This window comes from Hordeum vulgare, chromosome 7H (assembly GCF_904849725.1).
Source record: "Hordeum vulgare subsp. vulgare chromosome 7H, MorexV3_pseudomolecules_assembly, whole genome shotgun sequence".
NCBI classification, from domain to species: Eukaryota; Viridiplantae; Streptophyta; class Magnoliopsida; order Poales; family Poaceae; genus Hordeum; species Hordeum vulgare.
The window spans coordinates 350,638,935-350,656,782 of NC_058524.1; positions in this window are offsets into that span (position 1 = coordinate 350,638,935).

Below are 17,848 nucleotides of genomic sequence, written 5' to 3' on the forward strand. Positions count from 1 at the left end.
AATAACAAGAGTCTTACATCCATGATTAACGTTTGACATAAATAATAACTATTATTGTCAAGTCTTACATAGATAGGGCCATGAAGGCCGATCACACCGACTCATCTACTAGCGGAATTAACCGTGCCGTCATCCTTAACCAACAGGCATTCTGACTGGGAAGCGTCCTAGTTCATGTGTTCGTCTCCGACTACGAATTCTTTTCCTATTCTGGTTCCTCCATGTCTGGTCAATAAAATAACCAGTGGGAAGCCAATGAGTACATGGAATTTACTTGCAAACAACCCATGATGTGGATTATGCAATTGAGTGAATATGAAGTATAATAGAGCCTTTGCGGAATGCAGGTTTTATAAATGCATGAACATGGTCATATATTTAGATTGTCATGCATCAATAGGTAAATGGTAACCATAAGAGCAGGTTACAGATATCAATATAAATATTCTGAGGACTGAACACCTCATTCTCATCCTCCATGTCAAGTCGCCAATCTTGACCAAGTAATCACCTTCTCATGTGACACCTTTATACACATGCATGCATGGTTTATGCAGAAAACACTAGACATAGTTTCAACAGAACCACCCAACTGTCCTTGATCGTGGACACGACTATTCCAATAGTTTTACACTCTGCAGAGGTTGCACGATATACCCACGTGATCCGGGAAACATCCGTGTCATTCACGACTCACGGTATATAACATGCCCGAGGTAGGTACCCGATCAATGCCTTTCCCTTGACGATACTAGACAAAGAGTCCACTCGATTGGTACCCAGCCCACATGATGTACGTCCTAGGAGCCCCAACTCTAGATCGTATCATCCATGCAGGAACCAATGGTGTGCCCGGAACACATAAAAATGGCATAGTCGTCCTACCTAGCACGACCCCATCACGAGAGTGACCATATAACTCCCGCCACTAGTGATGCGGGCTCTTTACTAGCACCGACCAAAGTAATCAACAAAGCCCCATCCCATAATGGGGTATCATGGTCGCACATGTAAGGTTGGAATGGTCAAAAAATCTTAAATCTAAACCCATTTCGGAAACCACTCACACAAAACCCTTCCGATACACCACTTCTTTCTCAAGTGATCATCCAGTGCAACACCATCACCCTTGGGCATTAGTGGCACCCGACGGGGTTTTCTATAAACCTTTGATATCACTAAGGAATTATCATCGCTATGCATATGCTCATCCTATGCGTAGCACTACTATCTACTTGTCAACTTTTTATCAGCGTGACCCTCATAGATGGTAAGGTGATGCTTAAATGCAAGTGCTCTAGAGGACCATCGGTAACACCATACCAAGGGTGTGCCGATTAATCATGATCATATGTATCAAAATAAAGTATTCAACATGGCATGCACAAATATTTTCTCACACAGGGATAAAGTATTCAGCTAGGTATCTGGGGTCTTCGAGGTCTTTGGGTCCGAGTCCTTCGTCAAATATCGTTGTAATATCAAGAATAGCAATAAGGACCACAACCAAAACAGAGTGAAAACACACATCAAAATGCTACCCTATTTTGTAAAATCGTGATATTATTTATAAAAATATTTGTTTCTGGTTTTGAAATAAAAAGGTATTTTGTAGCGGCCCGACTAAAAAACGAGTCAAGCCTCTGTGTATCTGTGCCATCCCTGGATCAGTATGCTGGCACACATAGTACATCAATGTATATATCAAAGTGGTATCACATCTAAATAACGTAAAACTGATATATACCTCAAAATCTCAGCGGAAACAGTCTAAGGGAGTGGAGTCCCAATAAACACCAACGGCAGGTTGAGTGCAGACCATAACCCTGAATCGTACTCTTACTCGTCGAAGAAAGTATCTGCAACATAAGACGTTGCAGGCGTGTAGGTCATCATATTGAATATGCCCACAAGTCACAAAAGAGAGGGTGAAAATATCATCTATACTATATGCATATATGGTCGGTGGGGTTGTAGTTTAAGTTTTGCACAAAGCAATTTTTTTCCTACAACAAGAGCGAAGTGAAAGCCAAATTTACTACATTGTTGGCTGTTAATGAGAAGGTCCCACCAACCATTTCCCATACCCAAGTTATCAATATTACCGACATCAATAACTTAATGGTGTTGAGAATTCCTGATAGTTTCAGTTCCTTTGGCTCAAGTTGTCCATGACCGTGGATAAGGCTAATCAATTAGGTTTGAGTACTCTGCAGAGTTTAGCACATGTTCCCCACAACATTTGATCGCTTCCTTTGAAGTTCTTGCACTTCACGGTGTTTGAGAATCCGATGATCAAAACATGGTCCTTCAAAGGGTTCCTCTGAGACACCGTCGGTGCCTATCCTATCCTGTCGTTCTTCTACATCTCGTACCACCGCCCGTCCAGAGTCACCACTATGTCCAACCAAGCCAGAGCCCATAATGACTTGTGGCTGTGTAGGTAAGCCTTGGGTCTTGATATATCCATCCATCTCTTTGTGCCTGGGTGAAGCTTTCCACAAGATGTCATGGCGCTTCCCCATGCATCCCAGGTCCTCCGCTGGTTTCCCCAAGGAGCCCATCTGAACCGTCCTTCACCGAGAGGTATATTTCATTCTGAGGTCTTGGAAGTCTTGAAGTCTTCCGGTCTTGATTATTAAGTTCTCACAACTCTCGTGATAAAAACTCAACCAAACCCCGTCTACTAGGAGCATAGAAAAATAACGTCCCGGCCAAAGTAACAAGGGTTTAGGGGTGCCTATCATAACATACTACTCAATAACCAACGTTTCTAAGTACCTACTTGCATCCAATGGGTGAAGAAGGTTGTAACTAGTGCAATAAAGCCATAGGTAAAAATATGATCAATGTGAACTTGCCTCGTATTACTTGAGGAATATACTCACTCTCATAATTTTGATAATTCTACTCGTCATACTCCGAGAAATTTATCGTAAATGAATAGCATTCAATAAACATTCATGCCAAAAGGAAGAACCAAAAGAACATAAGAACAAAACATGTCTTGGTGCAAAATAACAACATACCAAGATTTAATAAGAAAATATAGGGTCTAATGGTGTTGTAAAAGGAAAGGTGAAAGGGGTCAACTCAAAAGAGTCAAAGGATGCTCGACTATCGCTATATACGCTCGACATGCATACACAATGGGAGATGATAAAAATTATTGGGAGAACAACATGAATGTTGTTTGACAAATAGTATAAGACATAATAATTTATTTCTAGAAAGAATTTCTTGAAATGGAGCACTACAACAACAACACAAGTTATAGTGAATTGAAGTATGAATTGAATTTGCTTTCAGAAGGTGAAAAGAAGTTGAACTTAAGTATGATGGTTATGTACAAAAATATATGACATGAGTATTTAGGGGTAAAAGGAATCAATTGAAAAGGTGTTACGATTTGCAAGATAAGATCAAATGAATGTTCGAATACAAATTTGAATCTCTCAAATTTGTAAGGTTCAAAGGTCGAAACTAATGATGCTACTGGATATAGGTGATCAATATGAACATGTAGGAAAAAAGAATTACTAGATTTGAAATAGCGGATCAAAAGATACAAATACTTCAATATAACATGGAATTAGAACAATGTGAACACTTTTGGGCACTAATAGATAAATCTGATTTGATCAAAATTATAAGTTAAAAAGTTAAAACTAATGATACAAACGGGAAGATTACTTTCATACGAATCTGATGCAATTGGATTCATCTAAAACGGAGCTACGGATAAAAAGGTATGATCAAAAGAAGTTCAAATATGAGTGTGAACAAATTTCGAAATTTGAAAATTTCAAAAATCTGATATGATAGGTTCAACGGATAGGTGGGATCAAGACGAAACTCTAGGCGTTGGTTTCATCTAATTCGGATAAACGAGTAAAAAGTTATGGCTATTTAAAAAATCAGGGCCAACGTGTTTTACGGAAGAAAAGTGCTATGTCTAAAAGAGTTCTAGGACTAATGTGTAAATACAATGGCTAATTGATAAACCTAATTACTATACCGTATACTAGTCTAGAAATAATAAACTACGGGAGTATAAAAGAAAAATACGAAGAGAAATACCTTTATAATGTAGAATAAGAATTAATTCCAAAGAGGAGACCACTTCCAGAAATCCCGTCGGAGAGAAGAAAATATTTTTATTTAATTAACCTAGTCAAACCAAAAGATTGATTTAACCCGAAGTAGATGATTTTTGGACGCTTCTATGGATCTATATTTATAGGAGGAAAGAAGGTCTAAAGGTCAATAGATAGGCAATGTTGGACTAAACATAGACGAAAAAAAGAGAAAAGGAGAGAGGAGCCGCATGGGCCATTTCGGTCGGCTGCGCGCACAGGACACACACGTGCATGCTAGATGGGCGGTTGGCCTCGTCAGCTTTTTTTCTCTTTTTTTCAATTTTTTTTAACAATAAAATATTTTATAGAGGCATATTATATATCAAAATTTTCAGAAAAATATGTCCTACAACATGAACATATTTTGAAGACCATAAAAAATACTTTAAAAAATTATTTTTTGCAATAACTATAAAATGAAAAGGATTTTGAATTTCAAATAAAATGCGAATACTTAAAATTTGAATTAGGACATTGTCTCTGATTTTGGAGTGTCATTTTCCTCCTCATTTAATTATTTTTAACAGAGGGTTTTGAAAATATTCAAACTCAAAATTGAAAAGGGATTCAAAATAGAAATTTTTGGGAAAGTCATTTTATTCCCTCTCATTAATTTTTGTTGAAAAGATTCAAATTCCACTCAACTTCAAATAATCAATCACATATCATTCAAACAAAAAAATCCTAATTATTTATTTGTTATAACATTCCAAAATTAATAATTTTGGGATGTTACAAACTACCACACTTAAAATGAATCTCGTCCTCGAGATTCGAGGAGGCTAGAAAGAAAAGGTTAGGGTTTGGGGGTCTTCTAACAAATCCAGTCTCCTGCAAGGTGGGGTGCTACCACACTTAAATTGAGAGTTACTGCATTTTTAACAATCCTCTAGGGTCTTGGCATCAGACTCCTTACATTCTTCATACTAACACCTTTGGTGATGCTCTGGCGTTATATTCATAATATTCCCCTCAAAATCCGATGTCTTTCGAGGATATAAGCTTCTTCCGTCACTTGGTCTTCTTATCTGACAAGTCTCGCGATCATTCTAAATAACATATCGATGATTCTCATGTTGGTCTACCATTTGTGGTTATCCTGCAGTGAGAAGGGTCTTGGCTTTATCCTCACCGTAATTTTTTTCCTACGCGTGACAACCAATGCCATGTACATGGGGATTTCATCATACCATTCTAAGGCTTAACTAAAGCTTCCAAGAACGTCGTCTCTCTCTATGGGTAAGTCTCTCAGATTTACCATTCCGAATAGCAAGAGAATGATACGAGTAAGTCGTTAGGGTGATCAATCCATTCCGCACACAAATCATTACTCTGTATAAGGTCTAGCGAATCTCGCATTCTAACACTTGGGCATCCTCACAAGCGTTGCAGAATTTCTCTTGTCCATGAACCAAGTTCGGATAATCCATTGATTTCTGCAAGCTGAACCAATATTTATCGTTTCTTCACAGCTCTCGGGTTTGCGCATGCTCCTAAGAAAACGTTTGTTAATCCATCATAGCTTATTCCTTCATGCTCTTGGGGCAACCTTCATGAAAATCTTGAGAAGCATCCTTGGTACCGATTGAATTCCTTGAACTCATTTTTCCTTGCCATTGGTTTGTTTACCAATAAAAGTGTTTGTTACTCATATTAAATCTCTCCTCAAATGTCCAATTCCATGGTATATTATTCAAGTGTTGTCACCCCCATAGTTTGATATGATCCAGCATTTCCTTCGTTGGTATTTAGTGGGTTTGGCTCCTTGGTATGCATGGTACATTCCTACTCATTGGATCCTATGGGTTTACCGATTACTACCGCACTTAAAATGAAATATATTCATGCCTGCATAGACCATATTTTCTCATATCCTCGAAAATGGTCAGCGATGTTTGTTCATTGAGAAACAACTCATACAATTTCAACATAGGAAATCATGACACAATAAATTCCATTGATTCATGAAGTTGTTACAATCTTTGAGTCTTCCATTACAAAATTCAACTCCATCATCTCATCAGCAGGAGTGCTTCATGTTACACTTATTGCCATTGTCAAAACTTAACTACACCAATTTAGTTTTGTTCCCCTGTGGATAATTACAAGCATAATGTCCTCTTCATTGCAATGAAAACAAATGAGTTCCATCAAGTATCAGGGCTTCTTGGTGTTTGATTTTACTCCTTGGATTTCCTGCTTCCTTCCTGGGCACATATTGATGTAGTGGCCCAATTCCTTACACTTGAAACATCTTATATGACTCAGGTCTTTATGTGCAGGGATTTGACTCTGGCTAGTGTACTATCTCTTCTTTCTGGACTCCTTCGTTTTGGCCAGTTCTTCTATTTCACGTGGATCAAAATCCACTTTTTTCTGTTGGAAAGTCTCCCACATATTTATGGCTTTCCTTCGTGCTATCCTTTGAAAAATGTCCTTCTTCTGTACATGAGTAACAGGCATTGGAGAAAAATCGGGTTAGGCCTTGTCCATCAGGGTCTTCAATATTTTCCTTCATCACATGTTCTTCTTAAATCTTCTTGTTGAGCGTTTCCTTCATTGATTCTTTCTACTGCTTGACAACTTCTTCCACCTTGGGGTAAATGTGACACTGAGCTGGGTAGTGGGTGGTTCCTTCACACAAGAAACAAGTCACCTGACTAGTTGGGCATTCCTCTACAAGGTGAAATTCTTCACAATGAGGGCATCCATCCTTGTGTTCTTCCAGGATGTGTCCTATTTCTCCACAGATCTTGCATGCACAAGGCTTCTTCATCGGGCTATCTCTTCACTTTTCAATCAGACGGGATCTCAACAGTGTCTTCTTGAATTCGTCCCAGGTTTCTGCTCCACTAAATCCTTGTATGCCATGATGCATTTACCACCAGATAGTAGCACCTTGGGTAAAGTACTGAAGAGCGTGTGCCACTTCATACTTCCTTCAAATCAAATTGCTTCCGAAGTGGTTCTCCATGTTCTGAATCCATATTTTAGCTTCCAGCTTGGTCATTGGTCCAGAGATTACAAGTCCAGCTTCATACGCCATCTATTGGGTCCAAGATTTTTGGGATGAGATGGGTAAGAGAGAGAGGGATAGAGGGAGATAAACACAATACAAACAATACTTTTGAGAATAGGTTTTATTTGTGGCTGTCAGAAAACACACACAAATGACGGCTCACAAATCATCGTGTCTAACGTGGGTATATAACAGGGGTTTGGACTTCTAATCGCCATATAAATATTGGAATGCTTCAGGGTCTCCGAATTCTTCGGGTCTTCAGAGTCTTCAATTGGTGCAGGTTCAAATCTTCAAATTGATGGTGAAATCCTCTTTACTTTGAAGTGGGACTCAGTTGATCCTTCATGTGATCAAAGGGGAAAGGGTATTGTCTAACTATTTCAGGTGAGAGAGAACATTTGATGAAATCCGAAGAGATGAGAAGTAAAGGATGTTCTTGGAAATAAATTTTTAGAGAGATCCTTTCCTAAGGGATTTCCAGTTTCTAGGGTCATGTCCTACAGTCAACATGTGCTCTGATACCATATCTGTAGAGACCGACTCAAAAATGAGTCAAGCCTCTCTGTATCTGTGCAATCCCTGGATCAGTATGCTGGCACACACAGTACATCAATATATATATCAAGGTGCAATCACATGTAAATAACGTGAAACTGATATATACCTCAAAATCTCAAAGGAAACAGTTAAAGGGAGTGGAGTCCCAATAAACACCAACGGCAGGTTGAGTGCAGACCATAACCCTGAATCGTACTTTTACTCGTCGAAGAAAGTATCTGCAACATAAGACGTTGCAGCCATGTAGGTGAGCATATTGAATAAGCCAGCAAGTCACAAAAGAGAGGGTGAAAATATCATCTATACTATATGCATATATGGCAGGTGGGGTTGTAGTTTAAGTTTTGCATAAAGCAATTTTTTTCCTACAACAAGAGAGAAGTAAAAGCAGAATTTCCACCAACCATTTCTCATACCCAAGTTATAAATGTTACCCACATCAATAAGTTAATGGTGTTGAGAATTCCTCATAGTTTCAGTTCCTTTGGCTAAAGTTGTCCATGACCGTGGACACGGCTAATCGATTAGGTTTGAGTACTCTGCAGAGTTTTGCACACGCTCCCCACAAGATTTGATTGCCTCCGTTATAGTCCTCGCACTTCAGGGTGTTCGAGAACCGGATGATCAAAACATGGTCTTTCAAAGGGTTCCTCTGAGACACTGTTGGTGCCCATCCAATCCTACCGTTCTTCTACATCTCGTAGCACCGCCCATCCAGAGTCACCACTATGTCCAACTAAGCCAGAGCCCATAATGACTTGTGGCTATGCATGTAAGCCTTGGGTATTGAAATATCCATCCACCTCTTTGTGCCTGGGTGAAGCTTTCCACAAGATGTCATGGCGCTTCCCCATGCATCTCGGGTCCTCCGCTGAATTCCCCAGGGAGCCCATCTGAACCGTCCTTCACCCAGTGGTATATTTCGTTCAGAGGTCTTGCAAGTCTTGAAGTCTTCCGGTCTTGATTATTAAGTTCTCACAACACTCAACCAAACCCCATCTACTAGGAGCATAGCAAAATAACGTCCCGGCCAAAGTAACAAGAGTTTAGGGGTGCCTATCATAACATACTACTCAATAACCAACGTTTCCAATTACCTACTTGCATGCAATGGGTGAAGAAAGTTGTAACTAGTGCAATAAAACCATAGGTAAAAATATGATCAATGTGAACTTGCCTGGTATTACTTGATGAAGATAGTCACTCTCATAATACTGATAATTCTACTCGTCACACTCCGAGCAATCTATCGTAAATGAATAGCATTCAATAAACAATGAAGCCAAACGGAAGAACCAAAAGAACATAAGAACAAAACATGTCTTGGTGCAAAAATAAACAACATACCAAGATTTAATAAGAAAAGATAGGACCTTATGGTGTTGTAAAAGGAAAGGTGAAAGGGGTTAACTCAAAAGAGTCAAAGGATGATCAACTATCGCTATATAAGCTCGACTTGCATACACTATGGGAGATGATCAAAAATATTGGGAGAACAACATGAATTTTGTTTGACAAATAGTATAACACATAAGAATTTATTTGTAGAAAGAATTTATTGAAATGGAGCACTACAACTACAACACAAGTAATAGCAAATTGAAGTATGAATTAAATTTGCATTCAGAAGGTCAAAAGTAGTTGAACTGAAGTACGATGGTTATGTACAAAAATATATGACATGAGTATTTAGGGGTAAATGGAATCAATTGAAAAGGTGTTACGATTTGCAAGATAAGATCAAATGAAAGTTCGAATACAAATTTGAATCGCTCAAATTGGTAAGGTTCAAAGGTCGAAACTAATGATGCTACTCGATATAGAAGATAAATATGAACATGTAGGAAAAAAATAATTACTATATTTGAAATAGCGGATCAAAAGATACAAATACTTCAATATAACATTGAATCAGCTTAGAACGATGTGAACACTTTTGGGCCCTAGTAGATAAATCTGATTTGATTAAAATTATAAGTTTAAAAGTCAAACTAATGATACAAATGGGAAGATTACTTTGATATGAACCCGACACAATTGGATTCATCTAAAACGGAGCTCCGGATAAAAAGGTATGATCAAAAGAAGTTTGAATATGAGTGTGAACAAATTTCGAAATTTGAAAATTTCAAAAAGCTGGTATGATAGGTTCACCGGATAGGTGGGATCAGTACGAATCTCTAGGCGTTGGTTTCATCTAATTCGGATAAACGAGTAAAAAGTTATGGCTATTTAAAAAGTTAGGGCCAGGCTGTTTTACGGAAGAAAAGTGCTATGTCTAAAAGGATTCTAGGACTAATGTGTAAATACAGAGACTAACTGATAAATCTAATTACTCTACCGTATACTAGTGTAGGAATACTAGTCTAGAAATAATAAACTACGGGAGTATAAAAGAAAAATACGAAGAGAAATATGTAACGCCCAAAATGCGGCTCTATCCTTATTTTGGCGCGAGGGCCTCGACAAGGATAGAAACGCATCTCGTCGTTTCACAAGAATGGATATCATTACAAGCACATGTACTGAAAGGATGAGTAAATATGGAATTGGCTTACACTCTCCACGACCTACATCAGAGTCACATCAGTACATTTCATACAATCATCATGAAGAAGAAGCAGGGTCCGCCTACGGACGAAAACAAACGATAAAAGAACGACATCCATCCTTGCTATCCGAGGTTGCCGTCCTGGAACCCATCCTAGATCGATGAAGAAGAAGAAGAACTCCAAATGAACAATCATCGCGCTCACGTCTTAATATCACTTTACCTACAACTGGTGTTGTAGTAATCTGTGAGCCATAAGGGACTCAACAATCTCATTTCCAAAGGTATCAAGACTAGCAAAGCTTAATGGGTGAGGTATGGTTAAGTGGTGAGGCTACAACAAGCAACTAAGCATTTATTTGGTGGCTAACTTACGAGTACAATAATAAGAGGGGGATGATCTACGCATAACGAACGTGAACTAGTAATGATCCAATGAATGATCCTGAGCACCTACTTACGTCAGACATAACCCCACCGTGTCCTCGATCGGAGAAGGAGCTCATGAAGGAGACAGTCACGGTTACACACTCAGTTGGCATATTTTAATTAGGCTTACTTCAAGTAATCTAGAACCGGATGTTAAACAAAGTTTCCACGTTGGCACATAACCACGGGCATGGCTTTCCGAAAGATTTAACCGTGCAGGGGTGCTCCAACTGCTACATCACAAATTACCACAAGCCGCATAGAAATCCTCGATCACGAAACTCGCAATCTCGTCGGACTCCTTAGTGGAAAACCTCAACTCTGAGATTACCCAAAGCATCACCGGAATCCCGATGCACAAGACATTTGTCAAAGGTAAAACTAATCCAGCAAGGCCGCCCGACGTGTCGACGATCCCGATAGGAGCCGCATATCTCGTTCTCACGACAGGACGGATGGGGAAGATGTTGGGTTGGCTAAACCATCGATGAACAGGGGGGGCGGACATTGCCCGGTTTGGACCAACAGTCATGCGGAGCACTGGCCCGGGGGGTTGATTAATTATCCACGAGGTCCGGAAAGTCCCTGTGCAATTTTATTAGGTTATTAGGCAAATGTAGTACCAAAGTTGGGCCTTTCTAGACCAGCTTTAATCGAAGACAAATTATCAAGGGGGTCCCCATAACAACCCCAATCGTGTTAGGAGCGCTCAATTATGGAATATAACACCGGTAGCGGAAACTATGGGAGCAAAGGTGGAACAAAACACGAGGCTAGAAAGGCCGAGCCTTCCACCTTCTACCAAGTATATAGGTGCTTTAAACTAAATAACATTAATAGGCTGATATATCAAGGAACCCATGTTATCACATGGAAGCATCTGCACCTGCAACTAGCAACGCTAAACCATGGTTAAGAAAGCGGTAACATAGCCAAACAGTGGTTTGCTAGGTTGTGATCAGGTTGAAGGTTTTCATGGCAATATTGAGAGGCTGATATTTAAGTGGTAGGCAACAAGACATAACGAAAGAAACGAGACAACTAGCATGGCAATGATAGTACTGGTATCTAGGGAAATGATCATCTTGCCTGAGATCTCCCTTGGAAGAAGAACAACTTCGTGAAGCAGACGAACGTACGTAGTCGAACAGGTCCTCATATTCTAACATGCATGTGGAACTCTATCGAGACGAAGCAAACCGGAAACAAGCATCAACACAGATATTCAGAACAGCACATGCACGACGTGATGCAATTCACAAATGATGCATGATCGGCTAAAGTTATGCAGGGTATGACATGGTAATTCACACAGTAAAACACTACACATTAAGTGAAGTTCAATATGCAACGAGTAGCATATTGATGAAACTCCACATTTAATTATTTAGTTCAGTACCGTTTGTTTACACGACAATATTGAATGTTGTTAAACATGGCAAGAGGTGGAGCGTAATTAAACTACCTATCAAGGCATTTTAATTGAGGTCGGAAACAACATATAGCATCTCCAAAATGACCCCATACGGTAATTTAGAATTCTATCCAGATTTGACCTAAACACAATTTACTTTTATTAAACGGCAAAAGAAAGTGGTTCACGTGAAACTACACATCTTTAGTCGGTATACATATAGAGATCGTCTCCAACGGAGTTACGGATCAAACGGTACGTGCAACACAAGATATTATGTCATGAATGCAACATGCATGCATAAGAGAGAGAAAATACACCAGTTGAAAATAAAAGAGAGGCCATTTGGGATTTGATCCCTAGACCTTCAGGTGGAAAAGTTGCTGCACTAGCCAACTAGACTACTACTCTATTTGTGATATAACACATGATTCTAAGCAGATGTAGAGTTCTTCGACAGGGTGCAGGTCAACAGATACAGGGCAAAAATAATTGGCAAATCTGGTATTCGAACCCCAGATCTCTGCGATGAAACCGAGTGGTGCTAGCCAGCTCGGCTGTGCTTGCTCAGTTGAAATGCTAGCACGTATGCCTACTAAGTAATAACGCTACTCCATGAACACACGCAGACACGGACAAAACAATGGCGGATCTAGGGCTAAAAACCTGGAGCGGATGGCGCGGGCAGAGGGTCGAGTCCAGAGGTCGGGGATGGGGCGCTGGGTCGCGGATCCGTCTGCAGGGCACTAGATCTAGAGGGAGTTGGGGCGGAGGTCCCACGATAGGGTGCTCCATCGACGCCATGAGTGAACCTGAAGCTCCTGCCCACTAGAGAGGACATGGAGAGTGGGGAAGGTTAGAGAAGGAGGGGAAGAAAGAAGGAGAGGGCGCGATGAGGCCGGCCTATCAGCGGGGTTGACGATGGGGCGATGCTGCTGGAATACGGTGGCTCGCTGGCCAACGGTGGTGCCGGCTCCTGACTAGAACAACGAGGGGAGGAGGAGCTTGGGCGTTGGAGACGAAGCAGAGAAGAAAGGATCGCATCGGGATGATAGCGACGGTCACCATGGGGATGCAGAAGCTTGGGACGGGGCTCTTTCACTTGGGTGTGAATGTGGCCTCCACTAAAGCTTCGATGTCCGGGCATGGGCACGGTGCTGCGGTGGAGATGCTCCTACGACAGAAGCACACACAAAGAGAGCGTGTTGAGAGAGAGAAGAAGAAGAGAAGGAGAAGGGAATGAGGCGCGATGGAGAACGACCCGGTCGGACGAGGCGTTGCTGCTACTGCTGGCGGCATCGCACCAAGGCCAGGGAGCAGGCGGTTGTGGGGCACGCTCGAGGAGAGGCTTGGGTGATGGGGACCTCGCTGGTTGGCTGCACGCACAAAACGAGGAGGATCGAATGGCTTTCTGGATCGGTATGATCCCGATGAAGGAGGAGGTTGGTCGGGTGGCGGCGGCGGCTGGGAGGATCAAATGGATTGGACATATTGGCTTAGGGTTTGACTAGCTATATAGGTAGCTGAGGGACTATTTAGACCCTCCGATTTAAATCGGACGGTCGAAAATACTAGGTTAGAGAGTCCAGTGCACAAACCGACGACGGTTTAGGGTAACGGGGTTGCTCCGGATCTAACGGTTACGACCGCCCGGTTTGGGTTCCGGGAGGTCTTCGAACTAGGTTGCGCACAGTCCAGTGCACTATGCAGAGGGGCTAGACGGGGATGAGAGGGAAAACAGGAAACCCGGCAACAGAGTTTTGAAACCGAAAACGTCCCACGAAATGACCGGCTCTAGTACCGCTATAGGTCTAACGGTTCGGGTATCAAACAAACTCCAATTGCGACGAAAATTGACACGCGGCCTACCTACACACTATTAAGACCGCACGCCAAGTTTCAACTCAACCCGAGATAGTTTTACACACACTTTTAAAAACAAGATTTAAACGATGCCGTGGGCACGTGTGTGTGTGGTTGGTCTCGAAACAGACAACGACGAAAATGAAGAAAACCGGCAACTAATAATGGATGCAAGTTTGAAAACTGGCAGCAACGGAGTACCAATGCAATAATGTTGATGATGTGCGTGATGCGATGATGAGTGCGACAAAAAAATAATAACAGGGTGACAATGGGATAAAAGGTGAATCTTCTAGAGCGTCGGTCTCGGGCTGTTATTACTCTCCTACACTAACAAGAGATCTCGCCCCGATATCTAAGAATGAAAGGGGGAAGAGGATGAGAAGCAACATCTAAAACTTATTTTCTTCTTAGACAAACGAGTGAAACCAACGATCCTTCAAGGTTGAAACGAGATGAAAAATGATATGAAGAATAGGGAAGAATTCAAACAAAATTTTGGCAGCACTTCGGTAGGAAAATGAGGACAAAATTTGATAAGATGGAAGGATCTTGACAAGATTCACAACAAACGAACTAAATTGATAAGCAAGGAAAGAACATGAAAAGATAACACACCACTCCGGTTAAATGAACAAGAAAGGAAAGAACACGATCTTGTAACAATGAGATGATTGATTCAAATAGAGCAATATCACAACAACTCCGGAACAAGAGAATAGGAACTAGATCATTGAGAAGAAGAGAATGACAATTACTACCACAATTGAATTTTAGAAGCATCCTAACAACAAGGATTGAATGGAGGTGTTGGCAAACCAACAACGAAAAGAACAACCTTGTTGTGGACTTATGAAAACTATCTCAAATAATGAGTTCCCAACCAGCCACTAACGGAAACAATGATTGCCTGGAAGCAACTAGAAAGGAAAACTTCTTACACCAAGAGGATATATTGAGAACTTGGATCAATGATAATCACCATAATAGCAACAATCCCTGGGAAAAGCTTAAGGTGAAATCTAAACCAAGATAGCTCAATGGAGAACCATGAGTTAAAATATCTCATGATCAAAGAATTCATGGGTTTATATAATTAATTCTTGAAACAACTTCTCTTCGAGACTCCTCCACTAACAAGAACGTATAACACCACCTCAAAGGATAAAGGAAATGAAAAGATGGAGCATTTGGGAAAACAATTAATATCCTGAGCCATTCTGGAAGAAGAATTGAGATCACTATGAAACAAAAATAAGAATTATGTTATGCTTATCCTTCATCAAGTTAAATTGACGGCAAGAAACAGATTTAGCATACCACTTTTTATTCTTGGAAAGATTGAGGAGAGATATGAGCACAAACTTGAAGAAGTCTTGAAGGAGACACCGGTAAGAATTTCAAACGAAAGCGATACCAACAATTAACGGAGATACAAGAGAATGCAGAGATCATGATCCACCTGAGAGAAAAACTGAACAAGGCACCGAAATAATTGAGATACAAACGAAGAGACAACAATTGAGAAGAATTTTAGAATGAAAGTTGAAAGCTGAGAACGAAGAAATCTTCTGAAATGATGGCCTTCGGAGGATCGAGAAATGAAACAACACTGAAATGCACCGGATAGACATGGAAGAAATTTCTAATGATCGAGAACAATTCAAGACGATGACACAAAGCTGAAATGATGAATCTTAAAAAGAAAGGACAAGATTTGAGAGAAACACTCCTTCAGTCTTCGAAGATGAGAATGAGGCAATAACCATCACCAATAATAATTGAGACACTCTCGAATAATGGAGAATGAAAGGTTGAGACAAAGATGAAAATAATAAATTTGAAACGACCTTGAAGAAGGAATATGACTCATGAAATTCATACTTATGTCATAATTGAAAAGAATTAGAGTTCACTGGAAAAGATTACAAGAGCTAGATAAGATCCTGGGAAAAGCCTGTGGGTTATGGGCCCACTCAAAGAAACCACCGTTGAAAAGATTGCTTAGAACGAGAGATATTGCACCGGTATAAAAAAACTAGATGAGGTGAGGCCCTCGAAATAATTGAAAGGATTGAAAACAAGAAAATTCTGAGATATCTTGAACACTCTGGATAAAAAATAGAGGAATGAATAAACAAGAGAGGCTTGAATAAGAATTTCCAACACGAAAATCATTAGAGGAAGAAAATGATAAGATGAACACCGAGAGCTTGAACTGAATCCACCGGGAACAAAAGAACAGAAAAGCTAGCGGAAGCAACAATGAAAAGAAAACTCTTGGATGAAAATTAAATCACTGAAGAAAAGGGTGGGAGGGCGGGGAAAACAAAGATAACTTGGACAAATGAGACAACTCCAGAAAGAAAAGAGAGATTGCTCTTGCAAATATTGGAGATGATTGAATTCACTGAAGAGAAGCACACCGGTTGGAAAAGAATTGAGAAGACAACTTCGGTTGAAAGAATTGACAAGGGAATTGATTAAGCAAAAGGATTAGCACTCTCATATGAATATGAGAACACTGCTTAGGAAAGATCTGGATTCACCACTAGACATCGAAGCAACTCGAATTACCATATTCTAACAAAACAAAGGATGCGACTTACGAAGCAAACCAGAACAAATTCATGAGAGAGATTTTGTCTGATATTTTCATGGATGAGGCTCGCACGGGCTCTATCCTAGAGTGGCCATCATGTACAAGGCAGTGCACATGACATACGAAGCGTCCCCGAGTTGTAGCAACCTACAAGGCTCTTTAAGACACAACGAGAACCACTATAAAACGACCGTGAACAAATGAATTCACTAGATGTCGAACCCCAACCTAATATCATGCTTCTGCTGGAAGATTGTCCTATAAGTTACTACTTCAATTCCCACCTAAGAACTCCCAAAATTTCTGGTCATGCAATCTGGTCCACGGATACAAGGAGTAATATATCACTCAACTCCTATACTAACCCGTCTAGTGTATCACATCTTTTAACACATAACCAGAATCTCGGAACTTCATCTATCTCAGACCCTCGTACTCACAACGATACTAAGTATGGCGATACATCCGGATCTATCTGTACCAGTACAGGGGAAGCCGTACTCCTCTCTCCACTACTAGTATTGAAGCAATTTCGAACATACTTCGTCCTGACATACTAAGAAATCTGAATGATAACGATATGCTCGAGAATCCCCTGGAGTTCAACTCCCCGAAAGAAATCAAGTCAGACAGGAGGCACCAAGACAGAACTCCGTCACATCGACATCATATAGATTCCAAAAATATCCGCGTGATCCTAAAAAAATGGAGTGAGAAGAGGAGTAGAATTAAAATTATTACATCAAAATTTCTCACCAGAGCATAGAAGAGGAGAAAAAAGAAGCCTATTCTCCGATATATAACTAGACTCAAAGTAGTTTTTCACTAGACTCGACTCAGCCAAATCGATCAATCAAGGGGGCTCCTAGGTCGGTACTGCTCTGATACCAACTTGTAACCCCAAAATGCGGCTCTATCCTTATTTTGGCGCGAGGGCCTTGCCATGGATAGAAACGCATCTCATCGTTTCGCAAGAATGGATATCATTACAAGTACATGTACTGAAAGGATGAGTAAATATGGAATTGTCTTACACTCGCGACAAGCTACAACAGAGTCACATCAGTACATTTCATACAATCATCATGAAGAAGAGCAGGGTCTGCCTACGGACGAAAACAATCGATAAAAGAACGACATCCATCCTTGCTATCCCAGGCTGTCGGCCAGGAACTCATCCTAGATCGATGATGAAGAAGAAGAACTCCAGATGAACAATCATCGCGCTCACGTCTTAATATCACTTTACGTGCAACTGGGGCTGTAGTAA